The sequence below is a fragment of the Thunnus albacares genome, chromosome 22, assembly GCF_914725855.1.
Source record: "Thunnus albacares chromosome 22, fThuAlb1.1, whole genome shotgun sequence".
Lineage (NCBI taxonomy): Eukaryota > Metazoa > Chordata > Actinopteri > Scombriformes > Scombridae > Thunnus > Thunnus albacares.
Window position 1 is genome coordinate 14,994,587 of NC_058127.1, and position 25,832 is coordinate 15,020,418.

At 40.2% G+C, this 25,832-nt stretch overlaps 1 long non-coding RNA gene across 1 annotated transcript; it reads right to left on the reverse strand.

Annotated features, from left to right (window-relative positions):
* Positions 1-10,651: 10,651 nt before the first annotated feature.
* LOC122974358 lies at positions 10,652-14,663 on the reverse strand. Its single transcript, XR_006400364.1, has 3 exons — positions 14,509-14,663; positions 11,163-11,222; positions 10,652-11,066 (listed from the first exon to the last, which is right to left on the reverse strand). It is a non-coding gene; the product is annotated as an uncharacterized LOC122974358 (long non-coding RNA).
* Between the last annotated feature and the right edge of the window lie 11,169 nt (positions 14,664-25,832).

The window sequence follows — 25,832 nt, forward strand, 5'->3', positions numbered from 1 at the left end:
TGAAAGTTTCTAGTGAGATTTCTCGTAGTTAGATTTACTTTTTTGTGTGGGCATTAATGGAAAATACACTGACAATGTTTGAATCTTGTACTGATGCTGGTGCTTACACTACACAAGGTTATTTAAGAACAGTGTACTGTATCTCTCAGGCTGTTTTGATGGTACATGAATAAATAGGAATCTCATAGCCAACGTAAAATATGTCCTCTCTTCCTGAACAAATCTGATTCACTGACACCAACAACAAAGGCTGAGAACAGCTGATAGTAAGACACTATTGTGTAATTTAATTATAACAAATCACACACTATTTTACTTGATAAAATAGAAAATTTATTTACATGCATTTGGAGACAACAGAAAGGTTCACATTACAGAATTTTGAATAATGTTTGGTTATACAAATCACAAAATAATCTATCTTGCTGTTAAATAAGACTAACTTCACAATCCTGAGCAGCTCCACAAAAAAGCAAATATACATACGTATAATAATATAAATACATATAAATAAGTGATTGGATATTCATACAGGATGTCATTCAGACTTTGTATATTTCATGTTAGGAGGGAGGTCATCCCAACTTTGAATTTGATATCTGGAACTTCTTCCCAAGCCATATAACAATCGAGATCCTCAGAAATCTAATGGAACATTAGATGTAATGGGAACAAGATTATAGATCACCAAGCCTATTGGGAACTCCACTCAGGGAACAGGAATGAAAGAGACAAGAGAAACAAATAAAATAACTATAAATAAATTATATAAATAAATTATATAAATAAATAAGTTTATAAATTATTTCTGGGGTGACAGGATATTTCGGTTATACCCAGCTTTAGACAGTATAAGACGTAGCTGTGTTGAGTACATCAAACAGTTAACAATGTTCAGCAGCAGATCAGCTCATTCACAGCACATTCACATATAGAAAAATGTTGATAAACATTGGTATTCAGCTACAATATACAGTATCATTATTCCAAATCAATATATCAAAAACTCTCTGTGCAACTGGGAATCAAATCTATCTGTCCAACAGATATGATTTATTACTTCCCTTCAGCTGTAACATTTAATTTCCCATGAATTACCTACGTCAGTTAACAAAGATAACACATGCAACAGAGAGACATCCAGTACACACAAAAAGAGCCTGAAACAGAATAAAAAACAATGACTCAATGTAAATATACAAAGAAAAGAAAACTCATACCCAGAACTGCCCTCGATAGTAATTCCATGGTAAAAAAAAACAACCACAAACATGACAGAGAAAACACAATACATGCTAATTAAAGATAAACACATATGAACATACACATACATGTACCTGGCCCATAGTATTAATAGAAAGGGTTATGTTAGGGGAAATAAGGTCAAGGCAAACACCAGTGTTTTTTTTAAAGGGGTTTCAATTGGACCTCAGTACAGACATTCTTGCTGACTTGACAGTAGCCATGACAGCAGTGCCAGGCAGGATGCAGTGATGAAATTGATCTTGTGGCTTACTCCACTTGAAACTTCTGTAAATTTTGAGAAAAGAAAAGGAGACATTGTTTAAACAAAAAGTAATATTTTAAATTTTTGATTAATTAGCTCCCACGATTGTTTACATGTGCCATCCACAGAAATAGATGTAATGACAATGTTTAAGACTGTGACATTTGAAGCTGCACTTAACAAAATATTTGCAATCTGAGTGTGACTAAGAATACATGTGGATGCAAATGTAAGGTCTATGTTGTGGTAGTGGTAGACTCACCAGCTGTTGTTGATGATCCCTCAGTTGTAGTTGAACTTCCAGTTGTGGTAGACCAACCAGCTGTTGTTGTTGATCGTTTAGTTGTAGTTTGGCTTCCAGTTGTGGTAGACCTTGCAGTTGTAGTTGTTGATCCCTCAGTTGTAGTTGAACTTCCAGTTGTGGTAGACCCATCAGCTGTTGTTGTTGATCCCTCAGTTGTAGGTGTACTTCCAGCTGTGGTAGATCCACCAGCTGTTGTTGTTGATTCCTCAGTTGTAGTTGAACTTCCAGTTGTGATAGACCCTGCAGTTGTAGTTGCTGACCCCTCAGTTGTAGTTGAACTTCCAGTTGTGGTAGACCCTGAAGTTGTAGCTGTTGATCCCTCAGTTGTAGATGAACTTCCAGTTGTGGTAGACCCAGCGGCTGTTGTTGGTGCCTCAGTTGTAGTTGACCTTCCAGTTGTGGTAGACCCACCAGCTGTTGTTGTTGATCCCTCAGTTGTAGTTGAACTTTCAGTTGTGGTAGACCCTGCAGTTGTTGTTGTTAATCCTTCAGTTGTAGTTGAACTTCCAGTTGTGGTAGACCCAGCAGCTGTTGTTGTTGGTTCCTCAGTTGTAGTTGATCTTCCAGTTGTGGTAGACCCACCAGCTGTTGTTGTTGATCCTTCAGTTGTAGTTGAACTTTCAGTTGTGGTAGACCCTGCAGTTGTAGTTGATGATCCCTCAGTCGTAGTTGGAGCTTCAGTTGTGGTAGAACCACCAGCTGTTGTTGTCAATCCCTCAGTTGTAGTTGTACTTTCAGTTGTGGTAGACCCTGCAATTGTTGTTGTTGATGCCTCAGTTGTGGTAGACCAACCAGCTGTTGTTGTTGATCCCTCAGTTGTAGTTGAACGTCCAGTTGTGGTAGACCCAGCAGCTGTTGTTGTTGGTGCCTCAGTTGTAGTTGACCTTCCAGTTGTGGTAGACCCACCAGCTGTTGTTGTTGATCCTTCAGTTGTAGTTGAACTTTCAGTTGTGGTAGACCCTGCAGTTGTTGTTGTTAATCCTTCAGTTGTAGTTGAACTTTCAGTTGTGGTAGACCCTGCAGTTGTAGTTGATGATCCCTCAGTCGTAGTTGGAGCTTCAGTTGTGGTAGAACCACCAGCTGTTGTTGTCAATCCCTCAGTTGTAGTTGTACTTTCAGTTGTGGTAGACCCTGCAATTGTTGTTGTTGGTGCCTCAGTTGTGGTAGACGAACCAGCTGTTGTTGTTGATCCCTCAGTTGTAGTTGAACGTCCAGTTGTGGTAGACCCAGCAGCTGTTGTTGTTGGTGCCTCAGTTGTAGTTGACCTTCCAGTTATGGTAGACCCAGCAGCTGTTGTTGTTGATCCTTCAGTTGTAGTTGAACTTTCAGTTGTGGTAGACCCTGCAGTTGTTGTTGTTAATCCCTCAGTTGTAGTTGAACTTTCAGTTGTGGTAGACCCTGCAGTTGTAGTTGATGATCCCTCAGTCGTAGTTGGCGCTTCAGTTGTGGTAGAACCACCAGCTGTTGTTGTCAATCCCTCAGTTGTAGTTGAACTTCCAGTTGTGGTAGACCCAGCAGCTGTTGTTGTCGATGCCTCAGTTGTAGTTGAACTTCCAGTTGTGGTAGACCCACCAGCTATTGTTGTTGATCCCTCAGTTGTAGTTGAACTTTCAGTTGTGGTAGACCCTGCAGTTGTTGTTCTTAATCCTTCAGTTGTAGTTGAACGTCCAGTTGTGGTAGACCCAGCAGCTGTTGTTGTTGATCCCTCAGTTGTAGTTGAACTTTCAGTTGTGGTAGACCAACCAGCTGTAGTTGTTGATCCCTCAGTTGTAGTTGAACGTCCAGTTGTGGTAGACCCAGCAGCTGTTGTTGTTGATGCCTCAGTTGTAGTTGAACTTCCAGTTGTGGTAGACCCACCAGCTGTTGTTGTTGATCCTTCAGTTGTAGTTGAACGTCCAGTTGTGGTAGACCCAGCAGCTGTTGTTGTTGATGCCTCAGTTGTAGTTGAACTTCCAGTTGTGGTAGACCCACCAGCTGTTGTTGTTGATCCTTCAGTTGTAGTTGAACTTTCAGTTGTGGTAGACCCTGCAGTTGTTGTTGTTAATCCTTCAGTTGTAGTTGAACTTTCAGTTGTGGTAGACCCTGCAGTTGTAGTTGATGATCCCTCAGTCGTAGTTGGAGCTTCAGTTGTGGTAGAACCACCAGCTGTTGTTGTCAATCCCTCAGTTGTAGTTGTACTTTCAGTTGTGGTAGACCCAGTAGTAATTGTTGTTGTTGATGCCTCAGTTGTGGTAGACCAACCAGCTGTAGTTGTTGATCCCTCAGTTGTAGTTGAACGTCCAGTTGTGGTAGACCCAGCAGCTGTTGTTGTTGATGCCTCAGTTGTAGTTGAACTTCCAGTTGTGGTAGACCCACCAGCTGTTGTTGTTGATCCTTCAGTTGTAGTTGAACTTTCAGTTGTGGTAGACCCTGCAGTTGTTGTTGTTAATCCTTCAGTTGTAGTTGAACTTTCAGTTGTGGTAGACCCTGCAGTTGTAGTTGATGATCCCTCAGTCGTAGTTGGCGCTTCAGTTGTGGTTGAACCACCAGCTGTTTTTGTCAATCCCTCAGTTGTAGTTGAACTTCCAGTTGTGGTAGACCCAGCATCTGTTGTTGTTGATGCCTCAGTTGTAGTTGTACTTTCAGTTGTGGTAGACCCTGCAGTTGTTGTTGATGCCTCGGTTGTAGTTGAACTTGCAGTTGTGGTAGACCCACCAGCTGTAGTTGTTGATCCCTCAGTTGTAGTTGAACTTCCAGTTGTGGTGGACCCACGAGCTGTTGTTGTTGGTGCCTCAGTTGTAGTTGACCTTCCAGTTGTGGTAGACACACCAGCTGTGGTTGTTGATCCTTCAGTTGTAGTTGTTGATCCCTCAGTTGTAGTTGACCGTCCAGTTGTTGTTGTTGATGCCTCAGTTGTAGTTGAACTTCCAGTTGTGGTAGACCCACCAGCTGTTGTTGTTGATCTTTCAGTTGTAGTTGAACTTCCAGTTGTGGTAGACCCACCAGCTGTTGTTGTTGATCTTTCAGTTGTTGTTGAACTTCCAGTTGTGGTCGACCCTGCAGTTGTAGCTGTTGATCCCTCGGTTGTAGTTGAACCTCCGTTAGTGGTAGACCCTACAGTTGTAGTTGTTGATCCCTCAGTTGTAGTTGAACTTCCAGTTGTGGTAGACCCACCAGCTGTTGTTGTTGATTCCTCAGTTGTAGTTGAACTTCCAGTTGTGATAGACCCTGCAGTTGTAGTTGCTGACCCCTCAGTTGTAGTTGAACTTCCAGTTGTGGTAGACCCACCAGCTGTTGTTGTTGATCCCTCAGTTGTAGTTGAACGTCCAGTTGTGGTAGACCCAGCAGCTGTTGTTGTTGGTGCCTCAGTTGTAGTTGAACGTCCAGTTGTGGTAGACCCAGCAGCTGTTGTTGTTGATGCCTCAGTTGTAGTTGTACTTCCAGTTGTGGTAGACCCAGTAGCTGTTGTTGTTGGTGCCTCAGTTGTAGTTGACCTTCGAGTTGTGGTAGACCCACCAGCTGTTGTTGTTGATCCTTCAGTTGTAGTTGTACTTTCAGTTGTGGTAGACCCTGCAGTTGTTGTTGTTAATCCTTCAGTTGTAATTGAACTTCCAGTTGTAGTAGACCCACCAGCTGTTGTTGTTGATCCTTCAGTTGTAGTTGAACTTTCAGTTGTGGTAGACCCTGCAGTTGTTGTTGTTAATCCTTCAGTTGTAGTTGAACTTCCAGTTGTGGTAGAACCACCAGCTGTTGTTGTTGATTCCTCAGTTGTAGTTGACCTTCCAGTTGTAGTAGACCCAGTAGTAATTGTTGTTGTTGATGCCTCAGTTGTGGTAGACCAACCAGCTGTAGTTGTTGATCCCTCAGTTGTAGTTGAACGTCCAGTTGTGGTAGACCCAGCAGCTGTTGTTGTTGATGCCTCAGTTGTAGTTGAACTTCCAGTTGTGGTAGACCCACCAGCTGTTGTTGTTGATCCTTCAGTTGTAGTTGAACTTTCAGTTGTGGTAGACCCTGCAGTTGTTGTTGTTAATCCTTCAGTTGTAGTTGAACTTTCAGTTGTGGTAGACCCTGCAGTTGTAGTTGATGATCCCTCAGTCGTAGTTGGCGCTTCAGTTGTGGTTGAACCACCAGCTGTTTTTGTCAATCCCTCAGTTGTAGTTGAACTTCCAGTTGTGGTAGACCCAGCATCTGTTGTTGTTGATGCCTCAGTTGTAGTTGTACTTTCAGTTGTGGTAGACCCTGCAGTTGTTGTTGATGCCTCGGTTGTAGTTGAACTTGCAGTTGTGGTAGACCCACCAGCTGTAGTTGTTGATCCCTCAGTTGTAGTTGAACTTCCAGTTGTGGTGGACCCACGAGCTGTTGTTGTTGGTGCCTCAGTTGTAGTTGACCTTCCAGTTGTGGTAGACACACCAGCTGTGGTTGTTGATCCTTCAGTTGTAGTTGTTGATCCCTCAGTTGTAGTTGACCGTCCAGTTGTTGTTGTTGATGCCTCAGTTGTAGTTGAACTTCCAGTTGTGGTAGACCCACCAGCTGTTGTTGTTGATCTTTCAGTTGTAGTTGAACTTCCAGTTGTGGTAGACCCACCAGCTGTTGTTGTTGATCTTTCAGTTGTTGTTGAACTTCCAGTTGTGGTCGACCCTGCAGTTGTAGCTGTTGATCCCTCGGTTGTAGTTGAACCTCCGTTAGTGGTAGACCCTACAGTTGTAGTTGTTGATCCCTCAGTTGTAGTTGAACTTCCAGTTGTGGTAGACCCACCAGCTGTTGTTGTTGATTCCTCAGTTGTAGTTGAACTTCCAGTTGTGATAGACCCTGCAGTTGTAGTTGCTGACCCCTCAGTTGTAGTTGAACTTCCAGTTGTGGTAGACCCACCAGCTGTTGTTGTTGATCCCTCAGTTGTAGTTGAACGTCCAGTTGTGGTAGACCCAGCAGCTGTTGTTGTTGGTGCCTCAGTTGTAGTTGACCTTCCAGTTGTGCTAGACCCACCAGCTGTTGTTGTTGATCCCTCAGTTGTAGTTGTACTTCCAGTTGTGGTAGACCCAGTAGCTGTTGTTGTTGGTGCCTCAGTTGTAGTTGACCTTCGAGTTGTGGTAGACCCACCAGCTGTTGTTGTTGATCCTTCAGTTGTAGTTGTACTTTCAGTTGTGGTAGACCCTGCAGTTGTTGTTGTTAATCCTTCAGTTGTAATTGAACTTCCAGTTGTAGTAGACCCACCAGCTGTTGTTGTTGATCCTTCAGTTGTAGTTGAACTTTCAGTTGTGGTAGACCCTGCAGTTGTTGTTGTTAATCCTTCAGTTGTAGTTGAACTTCCAGTTGTGGTAGACCCAGCAGCTGTTGTTGTTGATTCCTCAGTTGTAGTTGACCTTCCAGTTGTAGTAGACCCACCAGCTGTTGTTGATGATCCTTCAGTTGTAGTTGAACTTTCAGTTGTGGTAGACCCTGCAGTTGTAGTTGATGATCCCTCAGTCGTAGTTGGCGCTTCAGTTGTGGTAGAACCACCAGCTGTTGTTGTCAATCCCTCAGTTGTAGTTGAACTTCCAGTTGTGGTAGACCCACCAGCTGTTGTTGTTGATGCCTCAGTTGTTGTTGTACTTTCAGTTGTGGTAGACCCTGCAGTTGTTGTTGTTGATGCCTCGGTTGTAGTTGAACTTCCAGTTGTGGTAGACCCACCAGCTGTTGTTGTTGATCTTTCAGTTGTAGTTGAACTTCCAGTTGTGGTAGACCCTACAGTTGTAGTTGTTGATCCCTCAGTTGTTGTTGAACTTCCAGTTGTGGTAGACCCTGCAGTTGTAGCTGTTGATCCCTCAGTTGTAGTTGAACCTCCGTTAGTGGTAGACCCTGCAGTTGTAGTTGTTGATCCCTCAGTTGTAGTTGAACTTTCAGTTGTGGTAGACCCTGCAGCAGTTGTAGTTGATGATCCCTCAGTCGTAGTTGGCGCTTCAGTTGTGGTAGAACCACCAGCTGTTGTTGTCAATCCCTCAGTTGTAGTTGTACTTTCAGTTGTGGTAGACCCAGCAGCTGTTGTTGTTGATTCCTCAGTTGTAGTTGAACTTCCAGTTGTGGTAGACCCACCAGCTGTTGTTGTTGATCCCTCAGTTGTAGTTGAACTTCCAGTTGTGGTAGACCCAGCAGCTGTTGTTGTTGGTGCCTCAGTTGTAGTTGACCTTCCAGTTGTGGTAGACCCACCAGCTGTTGTTGTTGATCCCTCAGTTGTAGTTGTACTTCCAGTTGTGGTAGACCCAGTAGCTGTTGTTGTTGATCCCTCAGTTGTAGTTGACCTTCCAGTTGTGGTAGACCCACCAGCTGTTGTTGTTGATCCTTCAGTTGTAGTTGAACTTTCAGTTGTGGTAGACCCAGCAGCTGTTGTTGTTGATGCCTCAGTTGTAGTTGAACTTTCAGTTGTGGTAGACCCTGCAGTTGTAGTTGATGATCCCTCAGTCGTAGTTGGCGCTTCAGTTGTGGTAGAACCACCAGCTGTTGTTGTCAATCCCTCAGTTGTAGTTGTACTTTCAGTTGTGGTAGACCCTGCAGTTGTTGTTGTTGATGCCTCAGTTGTAGTTGAACTTGCAGTTGTGATAGACCCTGCAGTTGTAGTTGCTGACCCCTCAGTTGTAGTTGAACTTCCAGTTGTGGTAGACCCAGCAGCTGTTGTTGTTGATTCCTCAGTTGTAGTTGAACTTCCAGTTGTGATAGACCCTGCAGTTGTAGTTGCTGACCCCTCAGTTGTAGTTGAACGTCCAGTTGTGGTAGACCCACCAGCTGTTGTTGTTGATCCCTCAGTTGTAGTTGAACTTCCAGTTGTGGTAGACCCAGCAGCTGTTGTTGTTGGTGCCTCAGTTGTAGTTGACCTTCCAGTTGTGGTAGACCCACCAGCTGTTGTTGTTGATCCTTCAGTTGTAGTTGTACTTTCAGTTGTGGTAGACCCTGCAGTTGTTGTTGTTAATCCTTCAGTTGTAGTTGAACTTCCAGTTGTAGTAGACCCACCAGCTGTTGTTGTTGATCCTTCAGTTGTAGTTGAACTTTCAGTTGTGGTAGACCCTGCAGTTGTTGTTGTTAATCCTTCAGTTGTAGTTGAACTTCCAGTTGTGGTAGACCCAGCAGCTGTTGTTGTTGATTCCTCAGTTGTAGTTGACCTTCCAGTTGTAGTAGACCCACCAGCTGTTGTTGATGATCCTTCAGTTGTAGTTGAACTTTCAGTTGTGGTAGACCCTGCAGTTGTAGTTGATGATCCCTCAGTCGTAGTTGGCGCTTCAGTTGTGGTAGAACCACCAGCTGTTGTTGTCAATCCCTCAGTTGTAGTTGAACTTCCAGTTGTGGTAGACCCTGCAGTTGTTGTTGTTGATGCCTCGGTTGTAGTTGAACTTGCAGTTGTGGTAGACCCACCAGCTGTAGTTGTTGATCCCTCAGTTGTAGTTGAACTTCCAGTTGTGGTGGACCCACCAGCTGTTGTTGTTGATCCTTCAGTTGTAGTTGTTGATCCCTCAGTTGTAGTTGACCGTCCAGTTGTTGTTGTTGATGCCTCAGTTGTAGTTGAACTTCCATTTGTGGTAGACCCACCAGCTGTTGTTGTTGATCTTTCAGTTGTAGTTGAACTTCCAGTTGTGGTAGACCCTACAGTTGTAGTTGTTGACCCCTCAGTTGTTGTTGAACTTCCAGTTGTGGTAGACCCTGCAGTTGTAGCTGTTGATCCCTCAGTTGTAGTTGAACCTCCGTTAGTGGTAGACCCTGCAGTTGTAGTTGTTGATCCCTCAGTTGTAGTTGAACTTCCAGTTGTGGTAGACCCAGCAGCTGTTGTTGTTGATTCCTCAGTTGTAGTTGAACTTCCAGTTGTGGTAGACCCACCAGCTGTTGTTGTTGATCCCTCAGTTGTAGTTGAACTTCCAGTTGTGGTAGACCCAGCAGCTGTTGTTGTTGATCCCTCAGTTGTAGTTGTACTTCCAGTTGTGGTAGACCCAGTAGCTGTTGTTGTTGATGCCTCAGTTGTAGTTGACCTTCCAGTTGTGGTAGACCCACCAGCTGTTGTTGTTGATCCTTCAGTTGTAGTTGAACTTTCAGTTGTGGTAGACCCAGCAGCTGTTGTTGTTAATCCTTCAGTTGTAGTTGAACTTCCAGTTGTGGTAGACCCAGCAGCTGTTGTTGTTGATGCCTCAGTTGTAGTTGAACTTTCAGTTGTGGTAGACCCTGCAGCAGTTGTAGTTGATGATCCCTCAGTCGTAGTTGGCGCTTCAGTTGTGGTAGAACCACCAGCTGTTGTTGTCAATCCCTCAGTTGTAGTTGTACTTTCAGTTGTGGTAGACCCTGCAGTTGTTGTTGTTGATGCCTCAGTTGTAGTTGAACTTGCAGTTGTGGTAGACCCACCAGCTGTAGTTGTTGATCCCTCAGTTGTAGTTGAACTTCCAGTTGTGGTTGACCCACCAGATGTTGTTGTTGATCCCTCAGTTGTAGTTGAACCTCTGGTAGTGGTTGACCCTGCAGTTGTTGTTGATCCCTCAGTTGTAGTTGAACTTGCAGTTGTGGTAGACCCACCAGCTGTAGTTGTTGATCCCTCAGTTGTAGTTGAACTTCCAGTTGTGGTTGACCCACCAGATGTTGTTGTTGATCCCTCAGTTGTAGTTGAACCTCTGGTAGTGGTTGACCCTGCAGTTGTTGTTGATCCCTCAGTTGTAGTTGAACTTTCAGTTGTGGTAGACCTTGAAGTTGTAGTCATTGATCCCTCAGTTGTAGTTGAACTTTCAGTTGTGGTAGACTCTGCAGTTGTAGTTGTTGATCCCGCAGTTGTAGTTAAACTTCCAGTTGTGGTAGATCCACTAGCCATTGTTGTTGATCCCTCAGTTGTAGTTGAACTTCCAGTTGTGGTAGACCCTGCAGGTGTAGTTGTTGATGCCTCAGTTGTAGTTGAACTTCCAGTTGTGGTAGAACCACTAGCTGTTGTGGTTGATCCCTCAGTTGTAGTTGAACCCCCAGTTGTTGTGACTCCAGTGATTGTTGTTGTTGGTGCAGCAGTTGTGGTTGAACCTCCGGTAGTGGTAGACCCTGCAGTTGTAGTTGTTGATGCCTCAGTTGTAGTTGAACTTCCAGTTGTGGTAGACCCACCAGTTGTAGTTGTTGATCCCTCAGTTGTAGTTGAACCTCCGGTAGTGGTAGACCCACCAGCTGTTGTGGTTGATCCCTGAGTTGTAGTTGAACCCCCAGTTGTTGTGACTCCAGTGATTGTTGTTGTTGGTGCAACAGTTGTGGTTGCCTCTACCGCAGCTGGTGTAGTAGCAAGTTGATTGGCCACTATTGGTAAAGAATAGAATCTGTTCTTACACACACATTATTTTTTCAGGACTCAAAGAAAACCTTCACTTTTTTTCACAGCAATCAGTAACTTACCTGTAAGCATCAGCAAAGTTGATAAGATTAGTCCAACACCCATTGTATCTGCTCTTGAACCTGCAAAATTCAACAGCAGAGTGACTCACTCTCAAAAGCAGCATATGAACACCTAACATTTTGATGTAATGAATGTTTAATCTACAGTGATCATTGAAAGTGTGTAGAAGCATTTTTTCAGTTCAGTTTCAGCTCTTCAAGCACAGAATGGAATAATAATTCTGCTTTAAAATCCCATGTTTCTTATTGACTTCCACGTGGCCTGACAAAGATTAATTAAACAAACTGGAAGTCCTTCTTTACAGCATCTCTGTCCTATATTTCACAGTAAATGTATCAAATTTACTTCAACAAATAATTTAGAAATTAAGTGTGTCAGAATAGCAAAAGTGAGGTATTTGCTGTAAACTGCTTAAACATAGTCACACATATAGTGCCATACCTAACTCCCCTGCTAGATTTTGTTTTTATCACTGAGCAGAGCTGAGAGTAGGATGTTCTTACCACTAATTCATGTTAAATTCTGGAACTCTTCTGTAGCCTTTACCATTTCAGCCTAAGTAATAATGGACCTTACACAGCCTGAATATTTTAACTTATATTTTTTATTTTGCCATAGCAGTAATGCACAGAGGTAACTACCACAGTTAATGATTACTCCATTCCATTTATGTGTGCCAGAAAGCCATAGTGAGACACCATGCACAATACCAGAGCCCTGAAACTGGAAGACCTACTTGAGATGACACTTGTATTAATGTTGGCAGTTCAAAAAGTCAGCCATAAAACAATTCTGTAGCATAGAGCTACATCTATAGATACTGTAAAATCTTTAAATTATTGTAGAGTTTGTGATATTAAACTCGTATATTTAAGACAAGACAGATATTAGTAATATAATACAGAAATTAACCATGGTATTTACTTTGGACTGAGTGCAAGCAGAAAGGACATTTGCAGAGAACAGTTATATTTTAATGGATTTTCTTAGATATTCTTTTTTTTTTATTATTTTAGTACAGCCAAAAGACCTTATAAGGGATACTATGATTTGTAGCGATTATAGATTAAATTAATACAAATTCATGTAAATCTTTGCTTTTATTTTAAACCTTTATATTGTTTTGACATTAATAAATTAATGTCTTGCTTTGACAAATTACAGTTTTGTCATAATAATGAAGGAAAGAGGTCAAACATTAAGCAAGTACGTCCGCTGTAGTGTGCATAGCATTTTACAGCTTCTATTTTACTCAGCTAATAATAATAATAATGTTAGTTAATTATTGCTTCATAGTTTTATAAATGCAAATAATTTGTGGGGTATTACCCCTAATTTTCATACAGACAAACTCAAAACAAAGGGCACCCTCTGTCTGTCTGTTTTATTTATCTTATTGTTCAGTCAATCAGGTATTCAATCAAATAAAGGTGTTGTTGACATAAGGTGCTCAAAGTGGTGTACAAATCTAAACTAAAATGCTGTGAAATAAATATGTTATATGCTAAATACACATGCACATACAAAAGTCATGATTTCATTTAATTTCAAGTTGTCATGGAGTCATGTTTTTTGGACTCTTTGTGTTTTTGTTCTTTTGGGTTCCTGTGTCCACTCCTGTGTGTCTATTAATTCCAGTTCTTCTTTATGGTTATTGAGCTTGTTGAGTTTTCTGTCAGTATGGTTCTTGGTTGCTATTATCCTCCGTACCACCAGAGACCTCAGTCTTTCTCCCTGTTATGTTAAGACTGGACTGTGTTAAGTTAAGTTGTTTCTCTAAAAGATTATCTGGCATGATAGTAAGTTGCCTTTATTTGTTAGACTGTCTTTGTCTTTATTCTGGTCTGTACTTACACAGCTTACTCTGTCTTAGTTATTAAGAGGTTTGTGTTTTCTGGGTTTTGGTTTTCAGTTTGCTCTGTTTCCCTTCTGTGATTCTGCACTCCTCCCCAGACTGTTTTTCCCTCCACACCCGTGTTGCATCTAGCCCTGTTACCCCTGCCCTGCTTTGTGTTTTCCCCACACCTGCCCTGTATCAGTCTCGTCAGCCCTGCCCTGCTCGTTGTGTTTCCCCCAGCCAATCGGCTCCCTGTCTGTTCTGTTTTGTCACCTCACTCCCCTCTCCTGAGTTTCTCCACTCATCTCCCCACCTGCACCTGATCTCCTCGTTAGTTCAGTTAGCTTTTAAGTCCTGGTTTTCTGTTCAGTTTTTGTTGGCTAATTTGTTTGGTTTCGTTGCCTGTCTGCACTTCTGTGTCCTGTTCCTGATTTAGTGATTAAATATATTCTTCAGTTCCTTGTGCCTGCCAAGTCTCTGCATTTGGGAAACCTGCTCTGCAAATCCTTGCCACAAGTGCCACAATGTTACATGTGAAAGATGTTCTACAGATGTGTAAAAATGACAAAATGTTAAAAATTAAATCACAAAGAAATCACATAACGTTTTAATGCAGCCAAAGTTCAAGGGATTTCTCTGAATACAGTTCTAACTAACCTAATTTAAAATGGCAATTAAATAAAAGTTAAATTAATATTAGAACTTACACACAGTTACAGAACTTTCTGTTGTTTCAGTCCCTTAAACACAATTATTCTCAATAAACCTGGTTTTCTTTTTCTAAGAGTTAATATTTGACTTCATGTTGTGGATATAAACACTGGGGATGAATGTTATCAAAACTATATTTCCTTTTACACAATTTTGTTAACCTTTACACTGATGTGGCACACCGGGGCAGGACAAAAAAAGGAGAAAAAAATAGTATACTTTATAATAAGTATACAGAATGGTTGATGCATTTGGTGTTCATTGAGGTATAATGCAGCCTTTAAGACCTACTCTAAAGTAATCTCAGTGTGGTAAATACTTTACATTGCAATTTAAAGAAAGGTTAAAGTTTGTTTTATTCTTTGGCTGAAACATGCATCCGTTTGGTCAAGTATTTTAAAACACAAACTAACACATTTATCTCAAGGACATAGCTTTGTTACAGTTATTTACCTGTGCACTGAATGAGGAGACGCCCATTAAACACTCAATCAGTTCAACTGTTAAAATGCTACCAGCTACAGGGGTGTGACTAGCAGATCTTGACCCCTCACTGTGGAGGGGGGCAAGCAAAAAGAGGTTCCTCCAATAATCAATACAATATTGCATTGATATTTCTTCATTATAGCTCTAGGATGGATGAAATCAAAATAGGATAAGGAGCAAAAATAACACCTGAAAGTAATGTTATGAAGTAAGAAATTGCCAAAATAATACATAACATACAATCAAATATACATTATAGTGAAGCATAATTTACAATTTAACAAAAAACATAGACACAAAAATGTACTTACCCCAAGCAACAGTCAATTATGTTTTTTAGAATAATGTATAAATATGAATAAATAATGTCAGCTCCTTATTTACTGTCCTGGTGCTTGTCTGGTCTTCTGTTGCCACATTTGTTTAGGTCTTATATACATATTGCTGCAAACTAAAGGGAGGTGACGTTACAGGTGGGTCAATGTTTTTACAAATCAATGATGGAAAAAAGTGATTCACTCCCTAGACAATTGTGAGCACTGTTATTGATGCATTCCACATAAGTTAACTAACTGGGTGTGTATTATCTATTGCTTACGTAGGTTGAGCTGGTGGATACTGATGACATCCACAGTGATCATGAAGGTACTAATTATTTAATTGTTCTACACAGATTTCTACATAAAAGAAAATCTGCTTATCTAAAGTAGTTATGTCTATGGCATTCCACTTATTTGACATAAGTTAACTAACTGGGTGTGTATTATCTATTCTCTTATGTAGGTTGAGCTGGTTGATACTGATGACATCCACAGTGATCCTGAAAGTACTAATTATTTGATTGTTCTACACTGATTTCTACATAAAAGACAATTTGCTTATCTAAAGTAGTTATGTCTCATACATGTTTTTCTTTGGCATTATCAAAGTGTGTCAGGATCAAATGAATTGCATTCTGCTTTCACTCCTCCCTCCCCTCTTCCAATCCTCCACAGAGAATGTGCACCTGGACAACGACCTGGACAGAGACCCTGAGGCAGCGTGTTACCCTGAGGTGGCATGTGAGTCTTGTGAGTTTGTTGTTCATCTCATCCCAGTGTTTGGTGTAGGTCATTTATTAATATAAATTAAGTTATCTATAAAATCAAATTTCTGTGTCATGAGGATAGGTTCTTTATAGACACTTCAGTGTGAACAGAGCTTCGACGTCTTAAATGCAAGGTTGGTCTCTGCCCCAGTGCTGGCGTACGCAGACTTTTCATGCCCCTTCATTTTTTTTATTTACTCTTTATTCAATCAGGCAGTCTCATTGAGATTAAGATCTGTTTTCCAAGAGAGACCTGAGAACAAGAAACATTCATAAGTCATAAGACAATAATACAATCAGAAAACAGAAACAACACAGTTAAAAGAATCATAAAAAAATCAGACAATAAAGCTTTAAAATCTCCAAGAAGAATGAAAGACTCAAGTTTGAGGGCAGTTTGCAGTTCATTCCATTTAAAAACTGCATAGTACCTGAAACCAGTTCTGCCAACATCAGTGTGAACATGAGGGATATCTAAGGCTAAGTAGTTACTGGATCGTGTGCTGTGGTTAGACTTAAATGAGAAGAGATGTGAGATAGTTTGGAAGCTTCAAATGCTCAAGCTTCATGTATTTATAGATGAATAACATGAGACGTTTTTTTTCTTCTTGACTGTAAGGAAGTCCATCCAGCCGTGTGATCAGAGAACAATGATTATTTGTACTTTGTGATAAAACATTATGGGTAAGCATAATAAAAAGGTCGACTGCACAATAGTTTAACAGTTGGAAGAAGACAGACAACCTTTAATTCTATACAAGAGGCCTAATTTGATTTTTAATTTTTGAGTCAAATGTTGAATATGAATCTTGAATGATAGTCTGCTGTCAAGCCAAATTCTTAAGTATTTGTATGACTCAGCAAGAGTAATATGTATAGTATATTTCCTTAAAGCACCAGTGTAGAAGCATGTACAAGTCACATAAATATTAATAAACTTTTTTTCAATCATTTCTTAGATTCCTCTTTGTATTTTCTAACTCCAAACCTGCCTGTATTCAGGAATGACATTTTTATCAGTATCCAACAAAAGATTATTTCCATGATCATTTTTGTTGACATTAAAATTGATTTTTTTTAAATTTCACCCCAATAGCCCCATACGTAGGAAACATGGTCACACCAAGTGGCAGTTTTTGTAACATTTCTGCTGCCAGCTGAAATATTACATATCACTAGAGCCAAAACACACAATTATTTTCCTTAAATTGCATCAATCACTGCATTAATGTTGTAGCTTGAAAATTTATGTTTTTGAATGGATTATATGAATTGATTTATGGAGATACTGATATTTTATGTTCTGTGTGAAATAAGAAAAAAGTGTTAAAGTAGTGGCATGTATCTGGTAATACCATAAAAAATGAATACAGTTTGGTTTAATATAACATTACCCTCAAATGCCATTATATTAAGTGTATCATTTAGGCCTCATCTCCTAACTAAATTGATTATGAGACAAATCAGGATCTGGGTGGCTTACCACCTCCACCACCAATACCTTCATAACAGCTGTACATTTTGTTAAACAGTCTTCTGAATGTAATAATAATCCATGAGAGACGCAAACTGGGGATAATACCATCCATGACCCAAGGTGGCTAAACTCCTACCTGTTGGGTAATGTGCCACATCTGGTGGCATTTACCTCTGACAAGGTGGGGCTCATAATTAGATAGCAGCTCTATATTTGGAGACTATAGAGACTCACCTGTCTAAAGAAGCGTCACGTACGATGTCATAGGGGTGAGGTCAGTTAAATAAACATACCTGATATATCATTAGATAAAAATAGATGTGGCTTTCTTGATGATGTTGGTTACTTGTTTTCATCCCAGCTGCAGTTTTAGCTAATTGTTTTTTTTAGAATATGTTTTGGGCTGAATATTTGATGAGGTATGTGCCAGTTGCAATTTAGTTTGAGTTTGCTGTTCCTTAGACAAGAGTAGCAGCTGTTAAGCTTGGAAGGACTAAAGATGCAGCCTGTCACATAATTCAGGCCCAAATTGTTCTTTCACAAAAGGTGTAGCAGTTTTGCCTTCTATTATTGACAACCATAAAGACAAAAAATGTGTTTCTTGCTACGTAGGACTTAGCTTTTAAGCTAGCTTAAAATTGTGAACTGAAAGTTTCTAGTAAGATTTATGGTAAACATTATTTTGAAGTCTTTCGCAACATAACAGTCTTTTAGAACTTTTTTGTGTGGGCATTAATGTAAAATACACTGGCAATGTTTGAATCTTGTGCTGATGCTGATGCTTACACTACATTTGAGGTGATTTAAGAACAATGTATGCTATCCCTCAGACTGTTTTGATGGTATGTGGATAAATAGGAGTCTCATAGCCAAAGTAAAATATGTCTTCTCTTCCTGAACAAATTTGATTCACTGACACCAACAACAAAGGCTGAAAAAAGCTGATAGTAAGACACTATTGTGTAATTTAAACATAACAAATCACACAGCAGGGTTTGATTGTCTGTAAAAATCCCCGTTGTCCTCATAAAACTCCTGAGGGGTGTTCTGTTAAGCGAGATTAGTGGGTTAGCGAGGTATGTTGAGCCTAAAGCCAGGGTTTTCAATGTCACGAAGGTGGCTCTCTTTTAACTTGGCTACATCACCATGATAACTCATACTGCAAACTTAAGCTGGTCCGGAGCAGGGTATGTTCCAAGTTTCGGCTTAAATTGGCAATAAAAAGTGCCGCCCTTTCACTAACTACCTGATTTGCTGCCAAGTCTGTTTAAAACTGCAGCTACTGCAGCTATTAGAACACCGATTAGAAAATTGATTAGTCTTTTATGATAATTACCATTCATTTGATATGTCATATTGTAAATTTGTAATGGTGCAAGAGGTTAGGGTTACATGCGGGATGGGATCTTGTTACAATACATCAAACTGTATTTCAAATTTTAAAAAAACTTATAATTATTATATTATAAACAAAAAACTAATGAAGAAATACTTTGGTCAAAAATAAATAAATAAATAAATGAATAAAATTGATCAGTCTATTGGTATTTCTCACAGATAATTTTCAATCTATAATATTAATTTCACTTTGATTTGGCCAAAACCTAAAGTGATTTCCACGTATCCTTCATTGTGGGACAGGGTCAGACTTAAATGCACTTCTTGAGTATAATGTTTAAATCTGCAGCATCATGTTTAAAGTTTAAGAGCTCTGAATGTGTGACGCAGGGTGAGTGCATTGAGTAGTAAGAAAAATATATTAACTAATTACGAATTAGCTTTTTAATTAACGAATTTACACTATCAGCAATTTTCTGCCAGCATTCCCCTCTCACCTTATTTGCAACAACAGCGTTGCTTTTAGCTGTGATAATGTATTTATATTCTTCATAGCTCTCCGTTATAATGATCTGTTCCTCCTGACTGAAACAGACGGCACGCAATCAGTCCATTTTGTGCAGAAAAGGAGTGAAATGATGCGCCAAATGCCCCTTTTTATGGGAACGTGCACCGAGCCTGAAGCAGAACACCTGAGTTAGCAAAGAAAGTTCATAACCACCATTGTGATACCACTTATCTCTGCTCGGGAGTTTAGGGTTTGTCGAGCCAGCTCACACAAAGAAAGCCTGGGTATGTTGAACTTGCTTTGTAGTACACCTCTCTGACCTCAAACACTCCCTGATCAACCTTCTCCACCAAAGACAACAAAACATCACACAAGACAAATTCAGTTCTTTAAAGATTTTGTATTCTGATCATAATAAAGATTCTTACAGAAATTATACAAACTACCAGGGAGCTCCCAGAGTACAGCTATGCATGGTTACATAAATGCACTTTGTATAAATAAGAAAATTGACATTGTTTTGACATATATATTATGTATACCACGACCTTTGATACTAGTCTATGCATTAGGTTAAATTGCAGTGTGCAGCCCTCTATGAGTAGCATGTGTTTATTTACATGCATTTGGAGACAACAGAAAGGTTCACATTACAGCATTTTGAATAATATTTGGTCATATAAATCACAAAATAATCTATCTTGCTGTTAAAGAAGACTAATCCTGAGCAACTCAACAAAAAGCAAATATATATTTATATTATTATACATGTGTATATGAATAAGTGATTGGATAATCATACAGGACATCATTCAGACTTCATACATTTCATGTTGAGAGGGAGGTCATCCCAACTTTGAATTTAATATCTGGAACTTCTTTCCAAACCATATAACAATTGAGATCCTCGGAAATCTAATGGAACATTAGATGTAATGGGAACAAGATTGTAGATCACAAGCCTATTGGGAACTCCGCTCAGGGAACAGGAATGAAAAAGACAAGAGAAATAAATAAAATAACTATAAATACATGATATAAATAAATTATATAAATAAATAAGTTTATAAGTTATTTCTGGGGTCACAGGATATTACGGTTATACCTAGCCTTAGACAGTATAAGAAGTAGCTGTGTTGAGTACATCAAACAGTTAACAATGTTCAGCAGCAGATCAGCTCATTCACAGCATATTCACAGTGTGAATAAACATTAGTATTGAACTACAATTTACAGTATAGTTATTCAAAATCAATATATCAAAAACTCTGTGCAACTGGGAATCAAATCTATCTGTCCAACATATATGATCTATTACTTCCCTTGAACTGTAATACCTTAACTTCCCATGAATTACCCACGTCGGTAGACAAAGATAACACAAGCAACAGAGAGATATCCAGTACACACAAAAAGAGCCTGAAATAGAATATGACTCAATGTAAATGTACAAAGAAACAAAACACCCCATACCCTGAACTGCCCACAATAGCAAATCCATGGTAAAAAAAACAACCACAAACATAACAGAGAAAACACAATATATGCTAATTGAAGATATACACATATAAACATACACATACAAGTACATAGCCCATAGTATTAATAGTAAGGGTTACGTTAGGGGAAATGAGGTCAAGGCCAAAACCAGTGTTTTTATAATGGGATTTCACATGGACGTCAGTACAGACATTCTTGCTGACTTTACAGTAGCCATGACAGCAGTACCAGGAAAGATGCAATGATGAGACTGGTCTTGTAACTTACTCCACTTGAAACTTCTGTAACTGTTGAGAAAAGGAAAAGAAACATTGTTTAAACAAAAAGTTCTGTAACATCTTATATTTTTGATTAAGTACCTCTCACTATTGTTTACATGCGCCATGCACAGAAATAGATGTGGTGTCAATGTTGACTTAAAACATTTGCAATCTGAGTGTTACTAGGAAGGGATGTGGATGCAAATCCAAGGTCTATGTTATGGTAGTGGTAGACTCACCAGCTGTTGTTGATGATCCCTCAGTTGTACTTGAACTTCCCGTTGTGGTAGACCCACCAGCTGTTGTTGTTGATCCTTCAGTTGTAGTTGTGCTTCCAGTTGTGTTAGACCTTGCAGTTGTAGTTGTTGACCCCTCAGTTGTAGTTGAACTTCCAGTTGTGGTAGACCCACCAGCTGTTGTTGTTGATCCCTCAGTTGTAGTTGAACTTCCAGTCATGGTAGACCCACTATCTGTAGTTGTCGATCCCCTAGTTGTAGTTGTAGTTGAACTTCCAGTTGTGGTAGACCCTGCAGTTGTAGTTGTTGATCTCTCAGTTGTAGTTGAACTTCCAGTTGTGGTAGACCCTGCAGTTGTAGTTATTGATCCCTCAGTTGTAGTTGAACTTCCAGTTGTGGTAGACCCAGCAGCTGTTGTTGTGGATTCCTCAGTTGTAGTTGAACTTCCAGTTGTGGTAGACCCTGCAGTTGTAGTTGTTGATCTCTCAGTTATAGTTGAACTTCCAGTTGTGGTAGACCCTGCAGTTGTTGTTGTTGATTCCTCAGTTGTAGTTGAACTTCCAGTCATGGTAGACCCACTATCTGTAGTTGTCGACCCCCCAGTTGTAGTTGTAGTTGAACTTCCGGTTGTAGTAGATCCTGCAGTTGTAGTTGTTGATCCCTCAGTTGTTGAACTTCCAGGTGTGGTAGACCCACCAGCTGCTATGGTGGATCCCTCAGTTGTAGTTGAACTTCCAGTTGTGGTAGACCTACCAGCTGTTGTTGTGGTACCCTCAGTTGTTGTTGAACTTCCAGTTGTGGTAGACCCTGCAGTTGTAGTTGTTGATCTCTCAGTTGTAGTTGAACTTCCAGGTGTGGTAGACCCACCAGCTGTTGTTGATCCCTCAGTTGTAGTTGAACTTCCAGTCATGGTAGACCCACTAACTGTGGTTGTCGATCCCCCAGTTGTAGTTGTAGTTGAACTTCCAATTGTAGTAGATCCTGCAGTTGTAGTTGTTGATCCCTCAGTTGACGTTGAACTTCCAGGTGTGACAGACCCTGCAGTTGTAGTTGTTGATCTCTCAGTTGTAGTTGAACTTCCAGTTGTGGTAGACCCTGCAGTTGTAGTTGTTGATCCCTCAGTTGTAGTTGAACCCCCAGTCATGGTAGACCCACTATCTGTGGTTGTCGATCCCCCAGTTGTACTTGTAGTTGAACTTCCAGTTGTAGTAGATCTTGCAGTTGTAGTTGTTGATCCCTCAGTTGTCGTTGAACTTCCAGGTGTGACAGAACCTGCAGTTGTAGTTGTTGATACCTCAGTTGTAGTTGTTGATCTCTCAGTTGTAGTTGAACTTCCAGTTGTGGTAGACCCTGCAGTTGTAGCCGTTGATCCCTCAGTTGTAGTTGAACTTCCAGTTGTGGTAGACCCTGCAGTTGTAGTTGCTGATCCCTCAGTTGTTGTTGACCTTCCAGTTGTGGTAGACCCACCAGCTGCTGTGCTGGATCCCTCAGTTGTAGTTGAACTTCCAGTTGTGGTAGACCCACCAGCTGTTGTTGTTGATCCCTCAGTTGTAGTTGAACTTCCAGTTGTGGTAGACCCACCAGCTGTTGTTGTTGATCCCTCAGTTGTAGTTGAACTTCCAGTTGTGGTAGACCCACCAGCTGTTGTTGTGGATGCCTCAGTTGTAGTTGAACTTCCAGTTGTGGTAGACCCACCAGCTGTTGTTGTTGATCCCTCAGTTGTAGTTGAACTTCCAGTTGTGGTAGACCCTGCAGTTGTAGTTGCTGATCCCTCAGTTGTTGTTGAACTTCCAGTTGTGGTAGACCCACCAGCTGCTGTGGTGGATCCCTCAGTTGTAGTTGAACTTCCAGTTGTGGTAGACCCTGCAGTTGTAGTTGTTGATCCCTCAGTTGTAGTTGAACTTCCAATTGTGGTTGACCCACCAGCTGTTGTTGTTGATCCCTCAGTTGTAGTTGAACTTCCAGTTGTGGTAGACCCACCAGCTGTTGTTGTTGATCCCTCAGTTGTAGTTGAACTTCCAGTTGTGGTAGACCCAGCAGCTGTTGTTGTGGATGCCTCAGTTGTAGTTGAACTGCCAGTCATGGTAGACCCACCAGCTGTTGTTGTGGATGCCTCAGTTGTAGTTAAACTTCCAATTGTGGTAGACCCAGCAGCTGTTGTTGTTGATCCCTCAGTTGTAGTTGAACTTCCAGTTGTGGTAGACCCAGCAGCTGTTGTTGTGGATGCCTTAGTTGTAGTTAAACTTCCAGTTGTGGTAGACCCACCAGCTGTTGTTGTTGATCCCTCAGTTGTAGTTGAACTTCCAGTTGTGGTAGACCCTGCAGTTGTAGTTGCTGATCCCTCAGTTGTTGTTGAACTTCCAGTTGTGGTAGACCCACCAGCTGCTGTGCTGGATCCCTCAGTTGTAGTTGAACTTCCAGTTGTGGTAGACCCTGCAGTTGTAGTTGTTGATCCCTCAGTTGTAGTTGAACTTCCAGTTGTGGTAGACCCACCAGCTGTTGTTGTTGATCCCTCAGTTGTAGTTGTTGTTGAACTTTCAGTCATGGTAGACCCACCAGCTGTTGTTGTCGACCCCTCAGTTGTAATTGAACTTTCAGTTGTGGTAGACCCTGAAGTTGTAGTTGTTGATTTCTCAGTTGTAGTTGAACTTCCAGTTGTGGTAGACCCTGCAGTTGTAGTTGTCGATGCCTCAGGTGTAGTTGAACTTCCAATTGTGGTTGACCCACCAGCTGTTGTTGTTGATCCCTCAGTTGTAGTTGAACTTCCAGTTGTGGTAGACCCACCAGCTGTTGTTGTTGATCCCTCAGTTGTAGTTGAACTTCCAGTTGTGGTAGACCCAGCAGCTGTTGTTGTGGATGCCTCAGTTGTAGTTGAACTGCCAGTCATGGTAGACCCACCAGCTGTTGTTGTGGATGCCTCAGTTGTAGTTAAACTTCCAGTTGTGGTAGACCCACCAGCTGTTGTTGTTGATCCCTCAGTTGTAGTTGAACTTCCAGTTGTGGTAGACCCACCAGCTGTTGTTGTTGATCCCTCAGTTGTAGTTGTTGTTGAACTTTCAGTCATGGTAGACCCACCAGCTGTTGTTGTCGACCCCTCAGTTGTAATTGAACTTTCAGTTGTGGTAGACCCTGAAGTTGTAGTTGTTGATTTCTCAGTTGTAGTTGAACTTCCAGTTGTGGTATACCCTGCAGTTGTAGTTGTCGATGCCTCAGGTGTAGTTGAACTTCCAGTTGTTGTAGAACCACCAGCTGTTGTGGTTGATCCCTCAGTTGTAGTTGAACCCCCAGTTGTTGTGACTCCAGTGATTGTTGTTGTTGGTGCAACAGTTGTGGTTGCCTCTACCGCAGCTGGTGTAGTAGCAAGTTGATTGGCCACTATTGGTAAAGAATAGAATCTGTTCTTACACACACATTATTTTTTCAGGACTCAAAGAAAACCTTCACTTTTTATCACAGCAATCAGTAACTTACCTGTAAGCATCAGCAAAGTTGATAAGATTAGTCCAACACCCATTGTGTCTGCTCTTGAACCTGCAAAATTCGACAGCACAGTGACTCACTCACAAAAGCAATATATAAACACCTAACATTTTGATATAATGAATGTTTAATCTACAATGATCATTAAAAGTGTGTAGAAGCGTTTTTTATTTCAAAAAATATATAAATGAAACTAGAATTAAATGAAACTAGACTAAATGCATGCAGGAAAAATATTTTTGAATGATTGATTCAATCAATATAAGAATTCCTCTTGCATATTTAATTCAGAGTTCAGTTTCTTCTCTTCAAGCACAGAATAATAATAATTCTGCTTTAAAATCCCATGTTTCTAATTGACTTCCACGTGGCCTGACAAAAATTAATTAAACAAACTGGAAGTCCCTCTTTACAGCATCTCTGTCCTACATTTCACAGTAAATGTGTCAAATTTACTTCAACAAATAATCTAGAAATTAAGTGTGTCAGAATAGCAAAAGTGAGGTATTTGCTTTAAATTGCTTAAACATAGTCACACATATAGTGCCATACCTAACTCCCCTGCTAGATTTTGTTTTTTTCACTGAGCAGAGCTGAGAGTAGAATGTTCTTACCACTAATTCATGTTAAATGCTGAGACTCTTCTGTAGCCTTTACCATTTCAGCCTAGTAATAACGGACCTTACACAGCCTGAATATTTTAACTTATTATATTTTTTATTTTGCCATAGCAGTAATGCACAGAGGTAACTACCATAGTTAATGATTACTCCATTCCATTTATGTGTGCCAGTAAGTCATAGTGAGACTCCATGCACAATGCCAGAACCCTGAAACTGGAAAACCTACTTGAGATGACACTTATATTAATGTTGGCAGTTCAAAAAGTCAGCCATAAAACAGTTCTGTAGCATACAGCTACATCTATAGATACTGTAAAATTTTTAAATTATTGTAGAGTTTGTGATATTAAACTCGTATATCTAAGTCAAGACAGATAGTGATATCACACGGAAATTAACCATGGTATTTACTTTGGACTGAGTGCAAGCAGAAAGAACATTTGCAGAGAACAGTTATACTTTAATAGATTTTCTTAGATATTCATTTTTTTTATTATTTTAGTACAGCCAAAAGGCCTTATAAGGGATATTATGATGTGGCATGATTATAGACTAAATTAATACAAATTCATTAAGAATCTTTGCTTTTGTTTTAAATCTTTATATTGTTTTGACATTAACAAATTAATATCTTGCTTTGACAAATTTCAGTTTTGTCATAATAACCAAGGAAAGAGGTCAAACATTAAGTAATTAAGACCGCTGTAGTGTGCATAGCATAATTTTTATACAGATAAACTCAAAAAAAGGATATCTTCTGTCTGTCTGTTTTATTTATCTTATTGCTCAGTCAATCAGGTACTCAATCAAATAAAGGTGTTGTTGACATAAGGTGCTCAAAGTGGTATAGAAATCTTAATTAAAATGCTTTGATATAAATATGGCATATGCTAAATACACATACCCATACAAAAGTCATGATTTCATTTCATTTCAAGTTGTCACGGAGTCATGTTTTTTGGACTCTTTGTGTTTTTGTTCTGTTGGGTTCCTGTGTTCACTCCTGTGTGTCTATTAATTCCAGTTCTTCTTTATGGTTATTGAGCCTGTTAAGTTTTCTGTCAGTATGGTTCTTGGTTGCTATTATCCTCCATTCCACCAGAGTCCTCAGTCTTTCTCCCTGTTA